Source organism: Lactuca virosa, chromosome 5 (assembly GCF_052849685.1).
Source record: "Lactuca virosa cultivar CGN04683 chromosome 5, Lactuca_virosa_CGN04683_v6, whole genome shotgun sequence".
Lineage (NCBI taxonomy): Eukaryota > Viridiplantae > Streptophyta > Magnoliopsida > Asterales > Asteraceae > Lactuca > Lactuca virosa.
The window spans coordinates 194,003,306-194,014,468 of NC_136430.1; the positions used below are offsets into that span (position 1 = coordinate 194,003,306).

At 33.8% G+C, this 11,163-nt stretch overlaps 1 non-coding gene across 1 annotated transcript; it reads right to left on the minus strand.

The window, feature by feature from the left end:
• Nucleotides 1–5,611: 5,611 nt before the first annotated feature.
• LOC145118107 (small nucleolar RNA R71) lies at nt 5,612–5,718 on the minus strand. The gene has a single exon (XR_013713089.1). It is a non-coding gene; the product is annotated as a small nucleolar RNA R71 (small nucleolar RNA).
• Between the last annotated feature and the right edge of the window lie 5,445 nt (nt 5,719–11,163).

An 11,163-nucleotide genomic window follows, 5' to 3' on the forward strand; every position in this document is an offset into this window, starting at 1 on the left:
CTGGATTGGTTATTTCATATTTAGTTACTTCAATTTCAGAAAAATTGAGATGTATGGAATTGTCATTGCTTGGTTTTTGGTACCAAATTAAGCTTGGAGGAAGATGGGTTATGAATCTGATTTGGATTTGGTTTTAATAGTTTACATGAAGATGGATTGGTTTGGAGGTAGAAGGGGGACCCAAATGAATCTTGCATCACCTACACCTTGGATGATGTGTGTTGAATAGTCTAATAAAATAAACTGAATTTAAACTATAAATCTGGTTTTAAATTTATAAATCCTGACAAACTAAACTGACTACTAGCACCAAGCAATGTACCTGATCATGAATAATACTAATTAAAGTAAGGGTGTCGAACTCAAAGGGAATCGAGGTGTACCAAATAAAATAAATAAAGCAAAGTAATTATGAAATAAGTAAAATACTATTAATTAAAATATATCTTTTATTAGATTTTCGAATCACTATAGAAATATAATTAATTCATATAAAGTGCAATGGAAATTTGATAGTTATTCATTGGTTTCTAAATTGATTAACTCAATGCTAATATCATTAATCCTAAGACTCTAAGTTATTTACCAACAAGGATACTTTTGCTAAACTCAGTCTATTCATTTATATTATGCAATGACTTAACTGGTATGATCATTTCCAGGGTTAGTGGCGACTTCTCAAATTGTCCGAGTTATTGGATCAATCACAAATATTAATATTAACTTTATTATGTTTAACCTAGGGAGATATCTTTCCACTAGTCACCATTGTATATGCTATTGACTCAGTTTTTCCAGTTTGGACAAGTTAATAAACAATGTGATTCAAGACACATAATCTGAACCTAATTAAAAATCATGTACTCAATTACATAAATATAACAAAATCATTATCAATACTTATGGATCTTTAATTAAGCATTAGCACAATAAGTTAAACAACTATGAAAAATTCTTTCAATGAATTAAACCATAATCATAGATCATCTGCATCTAATCAGAAGTATAGGGACTTAGCCCATAATTAAAACTAAATATCTAATTAACTAACTAAGGAAATAAACATAATACAAACCAAAATGCTTATCAAAATAACTCCTGCTTCTTGGTTTTGGACTTCAAATGGTTATAAACTCTAGGTTTTATGCTCCTCTCTTCCGAAAGACGAAATTAGGGTTCTGTTAGTAATACGCTACTGACTTATTTTGTGGCGCTATTTAGATGTCGTGGCATGATTTTTCAATATTCTCAAATATCTTCAAAATCTTTTATTTTTCTGGAAATGTCTTGAATTAAATCTTTCTTAGTCTCCAAGCTATGAGTTTTATTCCAGAATATGCTTAAATATCTTCCATTTTATCATTAAGTCATTTTAATTTGCAAAATACAAATTTATAACATTTCAGTGTCAATTATTTATAAAAGTATGCAGAAAAGTATAAAATATATCTGTCACATCCCAGCAAATGGTGGAATCGTCGGGTTGTGCGAATTATTCATGGATCACATCCATTGTATACATTCTACAGTACAAAGATAACAACATAAAATATAAGGTTCTATTAATACCAAAATAGCAAGTACATTAATTTTGTTCTACATGTACATCATTGTATCATTAAATTATAATCAAATTACAATACGTTCCTTAACATATAGGCATTTATAAAATATAGTGCAATGATAAACAAAAATTTCCATGTGTAATCCCATGTGTGTGTGTACATCCACCTCTTATGTTCCTAAGAATGCATGCGTTTTAAAAATACGTCAACGTAAAGTTTGTGAGTTCACAAGTTTTGAATCAAATCACTTTTATAACCAAAAGTATGTGTTTGAGATTTATAAGTGCTTGCCTGACTTATAGAAAAAAAAACACTTATTGCCCCTACAAGTATGTGTTCATTGTATGTAAGTGCTTACCTAACATACCGATACTTGTAAACTCTACAAGTATATGTTCTGTGTGTATAAGTACATCCCTGACTTATGTGTAATCGTACTTGTAAACCCTACAAATGTGTGTTTACTATATATAAAAAATGCTTTTTATAGCCAAAACATTTGTATAATTTGTATATAAGTACACGTCCTACTTAAATAAAATATAGGTACTTGTAAACTGTACAAGTATGTGCTTTGGACTACATATAAGTACTATTTAAACTTATATTAGTGCTTTTAGAGTGTACTTGGCGTTACACGACTCTATAACCAAGCTATATGATGTGTTCCTGCCTCTGATTGGCACCAACGTGGCGCACCATACGCTATCCTGGTGTGTTGTAAAAAGTTATTGTGGCGCTTCATCGACGTAGTAACTGTGGTGGATAGTTATCACCCATTATGACTCGTCTGTCAAGATTGTAGCTAGCAACCACATGTAAGAGTGTCAACTCGTATCGATCTATGCATAACATTCCTCACTCGCTCCAGATTAACGGTTATAGGTCAGAGGACTTGGTTAACACTTTTATGCTTAGTTTGATGAATAAATCTCATGCAAATCCCCCATGTTTAACAGTGTTGAAAGTGAGTATATGCCTTAACTTTAAGTGTTAAAGTAGTTCTGCGAAAAGGCTGACCATGTTTAAAAACTGCATACAATTTCTAACAAAATTCAGACAACATAACGGCTGTAAATTGAGTAAAGTTAGGTTCTAATCAATGTAAAACAAATAATTCCAATTATATATACACAAGTCCAAAAAGTGGTGACTATCAGTTTAAATAATCATATATTAAATATGCGGATATATAACATTTTATAATTATATACATAATAAATAATCAACTTATTTTTATATAAACTATAAATAATTGACGTAATGCAAGTATTCTCCCCGAAAGCATTTAAAAGTTTAAAAGAAGGGTCGTGAAACTAAGTTTCGTTGTGTGTATTAATTGGATCAGGAATCAGAATCGAATTCAGAAATGGACAACACTCCATTTAGTGAAATGTTGCAAGTGGCTTGTAGATTGGGTTGAAATGAATATGATAAACTAAAAAAAATTGTCGTCAAAGTTCACTGGAATACCTCTCTACCGGTGGCGGTGGCTCTCGGCGGTTGTTTTGGATGTCAAAGTTTGTTGCCTCATCGGAGGTAGGTTGGTCAGAGGTTGGAGGGCGGTCGATGGCAGCTAGGTGGCGAAGGAACGGCGGATGAGGTAGCGACCAGTGGTCGCGACGTTGCTATTGATCGGAAAAGAGGATTGAAAGGGAGAGATATTGAGAAAGAAAGAGTGTGGTTGGGATATACGGCAACCGCTTCTCTCAATTTATAGAATGTCTTGCTCCATAAAATTTTGACAAGTGGCACTACAAGATTTCGAAAACGCTTCCTTCCAAATCGCGGCACTTGGCTACTCCTTGATCCATGTGCATTTTCGACAAAAAACGATTATATGTGTATATTTAGTCATGTATTTCATGCATATTTCTTAACACTTTTAGCTACAATTAAATTTATTTTTGGACAAAAGGTGCTTATTAAATTTGAAAACTATTTTGTAGTAGCAAAGACATGCTTGGGACAAAAAAGGAAGCAAACAAGGAGTTGGAAGCAGGAATGGATGAGCTAAAGCAAAAAGAAGACAAAGAAGATTTGAAGATAGAAGACCACGTCGTAGTGATCCTCCAACACGACATGGTGAAGGGAAGATTCTCGACCAATAATCTGACTTGGAGAATACATGATTTTCACGAGGACTACAACGTGGTGATCAGATTTTTGGTAATTATAAATACCCGGACATTAGGTAGAATGTGGAGATTGCTAACCGATTTTCTTAGGAGAATTGCGACTAAAAACCTTTGGAAACTCAAAAGAAGATCGAGAATCAAGTGGAGCTCAAGAATTGAAGAATAATTAAAATATTTCTACATAGATCTATTTGGTTTTCTAATCATACTCATGTCTAGTCTTTATTGCATGACCTTTGTGTGTTTTTTTGCTACCATGAAAGGCGAAAAACCTTTAAATTCTGTTTGGTGAAGATGAACGTAGTTCTATTGTGTTGATTTAAATTTATGAATGTTTTATATTCATGATACTTGTTTTTGATAATTGAAACCCTAACATGTCTTAGTTCTAGTCTTTATTGCTTATTAATCTGATTCCATGTGATAGTTGATCATTCTAATTGCATGAATTTGTTCCCTAATTGTTTATGATCATTAAATAATTAAATGTAGCATTAATCACATCTTTGATAAAGTAATTAAAGCTAGAAATTTTAACTATCTTAGAGAGCATAATTAATCTTAATTTATGCTTGGTTGCTGTAGTTGATCATATGAAAGTAACTACTATCATTCATAGTCCACTTTGTGCTTACTATCGATTTTATGTTTAACTTGTACTTGATCATTGCATGGTAACTCATAAATCGGTAAGTCTAGATATTTGATCATAATAGCTAGAAAACAAATTGGTAATCAATATATTCCATCCATTAGAAATCAACCATAGGAGAAGGTGAAATCGGAACTGAACAGAAGTACTCTTTAATTCTTGAAGTAAATTTGTGTTTCTTTGCAAAATCAGTACAAAAAACCCGATCAAACTTTTTTTCTTAGTTTAATTAGAAGTAATTATTTTATTTAATGAAATTTCGTTCCCTATGTTCGACACCCGACTTATCCTAACTATTCTATAATCTGACTAGGTATACTGCCTTTAAGTGCATAGTTAGTTAAGTTTGTTAGGTTATAAATTTAAAGCTAGTAGGTAATTTTGTGCACATCAAGTTTTAGGGATCATTATTGGGGAACGACTTATTTGATTTATAGTTTATCTGTTTTTAGTTATTCAATCATTTTTGTGGGGTAAAAACCGCAAGAAGTTACTTATCTGTATTAATTTTATTTTACTTTTCTTTATGAGAATAAACCACTTCGTGGTTACCCTTGCCACGTCGTGGTCACATCTCAGTTAGTTTTTAGTTTAGTAATTTTTATTTGTTTTACGCATTTTGTTTTATTTTGTTTTTGTTTCGGTGATTTATGACCCGAGGATCAAAGACTCCAATAATTCCACCACTTCAAAATCCAGAATCAACTTTTCACAAGAAGAAAGACAAGAAGGGTGGCGAGTCTAGCAATGCTTTCCAATCTGAAAAATTTAAACTTTTCGAAAAGACTCCAATCATGAAGGAAGTAGGATACGAGCCAGAAACATCTACCAAAGAAATTTCAGAAGACGAGATAAAAAGCGAGGTTCAAGAGATGACGAACATCACGAGGATGACCACGAGATATTACAAGAAGAGGATACCTGAGGATAATGAACCAGGGCTTGTACCACCCGAGATTCCATCTAAAAGAAGTTTTGAGCTCAAGGGGCATATTCTATCAATGCTCAAGGACATACCTTTCACCAGGAAAGAGTACGAAGATGCATTCAAACACATTGATGAAGTAAACGACATTGCAAACTAATTCAATGTTCCAAACGTTCCACGAGAGTCGGTGTTACTTAGGATGCTTCCGGTGACATTTACTGGTGAAGCTAAAGTTTGGTTGAAATCACTTGCGCCTGGATCTATTACTACTTGGGCCAATCTTCGTGATGCTTTCATTGAGAAATTTAGTCTGCCTTCAAAGATTTCAAAGTTAAAGAAGAAAATTGCTAATTTTCAATAAGAATTCAGAGAATCGTTGTATGAAGCATGTCAAAGGTACAAGGGATTGCTTAGGAGTTTCCCTCAACATGATCTCAATGTCCAACAAGGAGTGTTCATTTTCTCTGATGGAGTGAATGCCACAACAAGACAACTTCTTGACTCTCAAGGACCAGTGATGAAGAAGGAACCGGCCATGATAAAGGAATTGATTGAAGAATTCACAAAGCATTCTCCTGAGTATGATAACCCACGTGAGGATGTTACTAGAGGTAAAGGCGATGGAGGGAACGAGAACTTGGATACAATCATTTCTGAACTAGAGACTATGGATAGGCGAATGACGAAATTGAATCAATCTATACACGCCATAAGAGTTGGATGTGACAATTTCCACGAGCCACATTGAACGAATGATTGCGATTTGGATGAGAACGGGAACAAGGAACAAGTGTTTTACTCTAGTGGTTATAAGTATGATGAAGATTTGAGGAAGCCGAAAAACGAGTGGTTGCCGTATGATGAGTACAAGACGAAAAAGGACGAGAAATATAGACCAATAGGTCGAGGCTACTACCAAAAAGAGCAACCACCACTCGAGATGAAGATGGATTTTGAGTCCGTACTTAATAGTTTTATGGAAGCCTCAGAAAAATGGCATGATACTACTGATGCTAATGTGAGAAATCATCAAGCTTCCATCAAGAACATAGAGACTCAACTTGGGCAACTAACAACACTTGTTAATGATAGGTTACCACCAAAGAATCCTGATCAAAGACCACAACCTCATGTAATGGCGATTTACACTGAAGAAGAAGTTGGTTCTAATCCATTTATGATCCATAAAACAACTACCATACAACCCGATTTGTATTTGGAGGAAGGGAAGCCAGAAGCTAAAAAAGAAAAATGTAAGTCGTGAGTCGCATTCTGATGATTCACCACGGCGTGGTCATTGGTGAATCAAAACTTTTCTCCTTTAAATTCGTATCAGCCTCCTTTATCATTCCCATCTCGATCCATTAAGCATAGTCTGGAGCTGGAACAGAAGAAGTTCATAGAACAAGTGTGATCCATCTCAATTATTGATCTATTCCTCCATTCCATGGCCAAGCTTCCTAAGTTGTTAAAGATGTTATAACCAATCGAAAGGAGTTAGAGAAGGCATCCACAATAGTGTCAAATGAGTTGTGTTCAGCAGAAATCATCAATGGGCTGCCAATCAAGATGGGAGATCTAGGCCATCTAACTTTACCTTGTGAATTTGGCAATTCTACTTCAATGAATGCTTTAGCTGATTCAGGAGCAAGCATCGATCTTATGCCATATTATTTCTATAAGAAGCTCGGTCTACGCAAGCTACACAACACGAGGATAACAATTCGAATGACGAATCAGTCGATCACTCACCCACGTGGAGTCTTGAAGATTTGTTGGTAAAGGTAGAAAAAATAATTTTTCCAATCGAATTTGTGGTATTGGATATGAAGGAAGATGAAGACCTTCCCATAATTTTGGGAAGACCATTTTTTAGTACCGCAAGAGCCCTTGTTGACACCCATGACTCAAAGCTCACACTTCGTGTAGAAGTTAAAGAAATCACTTTTGAAATGAGTCAAAAAAGTGAGTTGTGAAATACCTAAGGAAGAAGTGCAAAGGATGAATGATGTGGAAGAAAAAAAATCTTATTGAGCTAAGTGAAGGTTGATAGAAGAAGAGTTGAAGGTTTGGGAGAAACCTCATGTAGCAAAAGTCAAATGTTCTAAACCAAGAGCTTCAATTCCTATGACATTTGAGGTGTTCGCGTTTACTACTCCTAAGTCTTAAGTGGAAGAAGAGAGTGAAAAAGAAGAAGATGATTTTGGTGACAAAAAGGAGATGATTGATAAAAACTTGGGTGAAGAATTAAAGGAGCTATCAATTGCAAAGATGGAGTTAGACAAGGAAGATCATAAAGAACATGACAACAAGAGTACACACGTGAAAAAGCAAGGTAAATGGGTAAAGCCTAAACATGAAGAGAGGGCCAATCAAAAGAAGAAAGAAAATTCAAAAAAGGCATACATTCAAAAGGTTCAAGTATAGAAGCGCAAACGGAAAGATAAAAAGGTGAAAAGGGAGATCCCACTCCCAACTGCAACAATGTGGAATGGGAAGGAGTCCGGCTCACGACTCCTAAGAAAGAAGCGCTTATCGGGAGGCAACCCAATTTTTAATAGTTTGCCTTTTCATTCGTTTTTTTTATTTCTTTTTAGTTTTTGTTTTTGTTTTTAGTTTTTTATTTTTATTTTAGTTTAACCAAATGATCATGTGTTTCTCTAGTCTTTTGATCTTATTTTGTAGTATTGAAGATTGTAATTGAAGTAGTGAAGGAGCTTAATGGATGAAAAAGACGTGCGATTTTTCTTTGAAGATTATAATTGAAGACCATATTTTTGAAATAAGTATGTGGTTCCCACTCAATGAAGAGAAGAGTTTTGAAGGAATTCTATAGAAATAAAAGGTCGAGAATGGTCCTAATCCATTAACAAGAAATGAAACACTACTTTGGCATTTAGTTACACTATGAGAAGACACCACGACGTGGCATCATTAGACCACGTTGTGGCATTCGTTATTTTCCTGACTAAATTCCATCAGATTTGTGACCACGGCGTGGAATCACTATACCACATCGTGGCGGTCTTATTTTTCTCGATCATAACGACTTCAAACTCGACACTACGATGTGGTGTTGCTTTCCCATGTCGTGTCAGATGTTCAACACACTTTTGAAGACGGTTCATTGGTTTATTTTGATCTAGCACATTTACATTCACATAAGAAGAGTTCAGAAGTACTATTTCCATCCATTATACGAGATGTCCAAGCTTTTCCACACACTTTCAATAATTCGATCTCGCAACTACTATCCCATGAGAGTCTGTTCCAATTTCTCCTCTTTAATTATGTTCTTCTATTGTTTTAGCGTGCAATGGGGACATTGCATCATTTAAGTGTGGGGTAGGGAGTTGAATATAGGAATACACATATATTGATTAAAAACTTGAAAAATAAATAGGATTTAAAAAATTATTAGAAAGATTTGAAATAATAATCTAAAATTGAATCTAGTTAAAAAGAAATTATGTTGAGATCTAGGTTGCTAGTGTTGTGTGGGACCATCCGATGCGAGTTTCAATGTTTATTTGAGCCAACATATGTTATAGTGTATTTGTGGCTTCCCTGTCCTAGTGAAATCATGGAACAAAAACACGACCTTGCTTAGTTTTAGAGTTATAATATGTTTAGAATTGTGTACCAGAAATGTATCCAGGAGAGCTTATGTAGTCATTGCACTTTAGATTAACACCTCTAACCAATAAGGGTTGAAGTTAAGCTCCCTTGTTTAAGCATATGTTTTATAGGATTTTTTAGTTTTTAGTGAAAAAAGTGAAAAAATAAGAAAAAAAATAAGAGAAAAAAAAATAAGAGAAAAAAAAGTTGCAAAAGTTTGAGAGAATAAGAGTCTACAAAGCTATGAAGATCATGAAATATCATGAAGAAAGGTTCCAAATCATCGAAAACTCAAGAATAAGGAAATTTGCCAAGTTATTATTATTTATTGTAATTTTTTGTTTCTAGGTTATTTTTCCATATGTATGCTTGGGGACTTAACCAAAAATTACCTTGATGTTAAGAAAGATTTTTGAGGATATATTCAGAAGGATGTATAAATTAAGTGTTGTTCAAAAGAAGTGGGGGAAGTGTTTATGAAGATTGTGAGTATTTAGGATTGGGGAAGTTCTTAGGAAAATGTAGACACAAATACATGCATTGCGGTATTGATGTAATGGAGAGGTTCAAAATGGATTGTCTTGTGCAATGTTGGTGGCTAGGGTTTTGATGTGATAATAATAAAAATCAGTTTTCCTTGAGGGCAAGAAAAAGCCAAGTGTGGGATATTTTGATATGTTCATATTTTGTCATGTATTTCATGCATATTTCTTAACACTTTTAGCTACAATTATATTTATTTTGGGACAAAAGATGATAATTAAGTTTGAAATTTGTTTTGTAGTAGCAAAGACATGCTTGAGACAAAAAGGAAGAAACAAGGAGCTGGAAGAAGGAATGAATGAGCTAAATCAAAAAGAAGACAAAGAAGATTTGAAGATAGAATACCACGTCATGGTGATCCTCCAACATGACTTGGTGAAGGGAAGATTCTCGACCAATAAGCTGACTTGGAGAATACGAGATTTACACGAGGACCACGACGTGGTGGCGGTTAACCACAATGTGGTGATTAAATTTATGGTAATTATAAATACCCAAACATTAGGTTGAATGTAGAGATTTCTAACCGGTTTTCTGAGGATAATTGTGATTAAAAACCTCTGGAAACTCATAAGAAGATTAAGAATCAAGTGGAGCTCAAGAATTGAAGAAGAATTAGAATATTTCTACATAGATCTATTTGGTTTGCTAATCATACTCATGTCTAGTCTTTATTGCATAACTTTTGTGTGTTTTTCTACTACCATGAGAGGCTAAAAACTTTTTTACTTCTGTTTGGTGAAGATGAACATAATTCTATTGTTTTGATTTAAATTTATGGATGCTTTATATTGATGATACTTGTGTGTGATAATTGAAACCCTAACATGTTTTAGTTCTAGTCTTTATTGCTTATTAATCAGATTCTGTGTGATAGTTGATCATTCTAATTTCATGAATTTGTTCCCTAATTGTTTATGATCATTAAATAATTAGAGCTAGGATTAATCACATCTTAGATAAAGTAATTAAATCTACTAACTTTAACTGTGTTAGAGGGCATAATTAATCTTAATTTGTGCTTGGTTGCTTAACTTGATCATAGGAAAGTAATTACTATCATTCATAGTCCAATTTGTACTTACTATCAATTTGGTGTTTAACATGTGCTTGATCATTGCATGGTAATTCATAAATAGGTATGCCTAGATATTTGATCATAATAGTTAGAAAACAAATTGGTATTCAATATATTCCATCCATTAGAAATCAACCATAGGAGAAGGTGAGACCGCAACTAAACAGAAGTACTCTTTAATTCTTAAAGTAAATTTGTGTTTCTTTACTTGTTAGTTCGTAATAGTTTAAGTTCTTCTAGTCTTGCAAAATCAGTAAAAACCCCAATCAAAGTATGTTTCTTAATTTAGTTAGAAGTAGTTATTTAATTTAATTAAATTTTGTTCCCTGTGTTCGACACCTGACTTACCCGAACTATTCTATAATCTGACTAGGTACACTGCCTATAAGCGCATAGTTAGTTAAGTTCTTTAGGTTATAAATTTAAAGCTAGTAGGTACTTTTGTGAACATCAAACGACATCTCATATTTTTTTTCGAAAACACTAGTTTGATGTCCCAGAAATTACAGTTCGGAAAATGTAAACATATTTACCTCCGAATTACGTAATTATGTCAAATTTGCATTCAAAGTGTTGTGTCGGGGGATTCCCGGTTTAGCGATTCAGCTGATTTTCGTGAAAGTGTTATAACTTCGTGATAC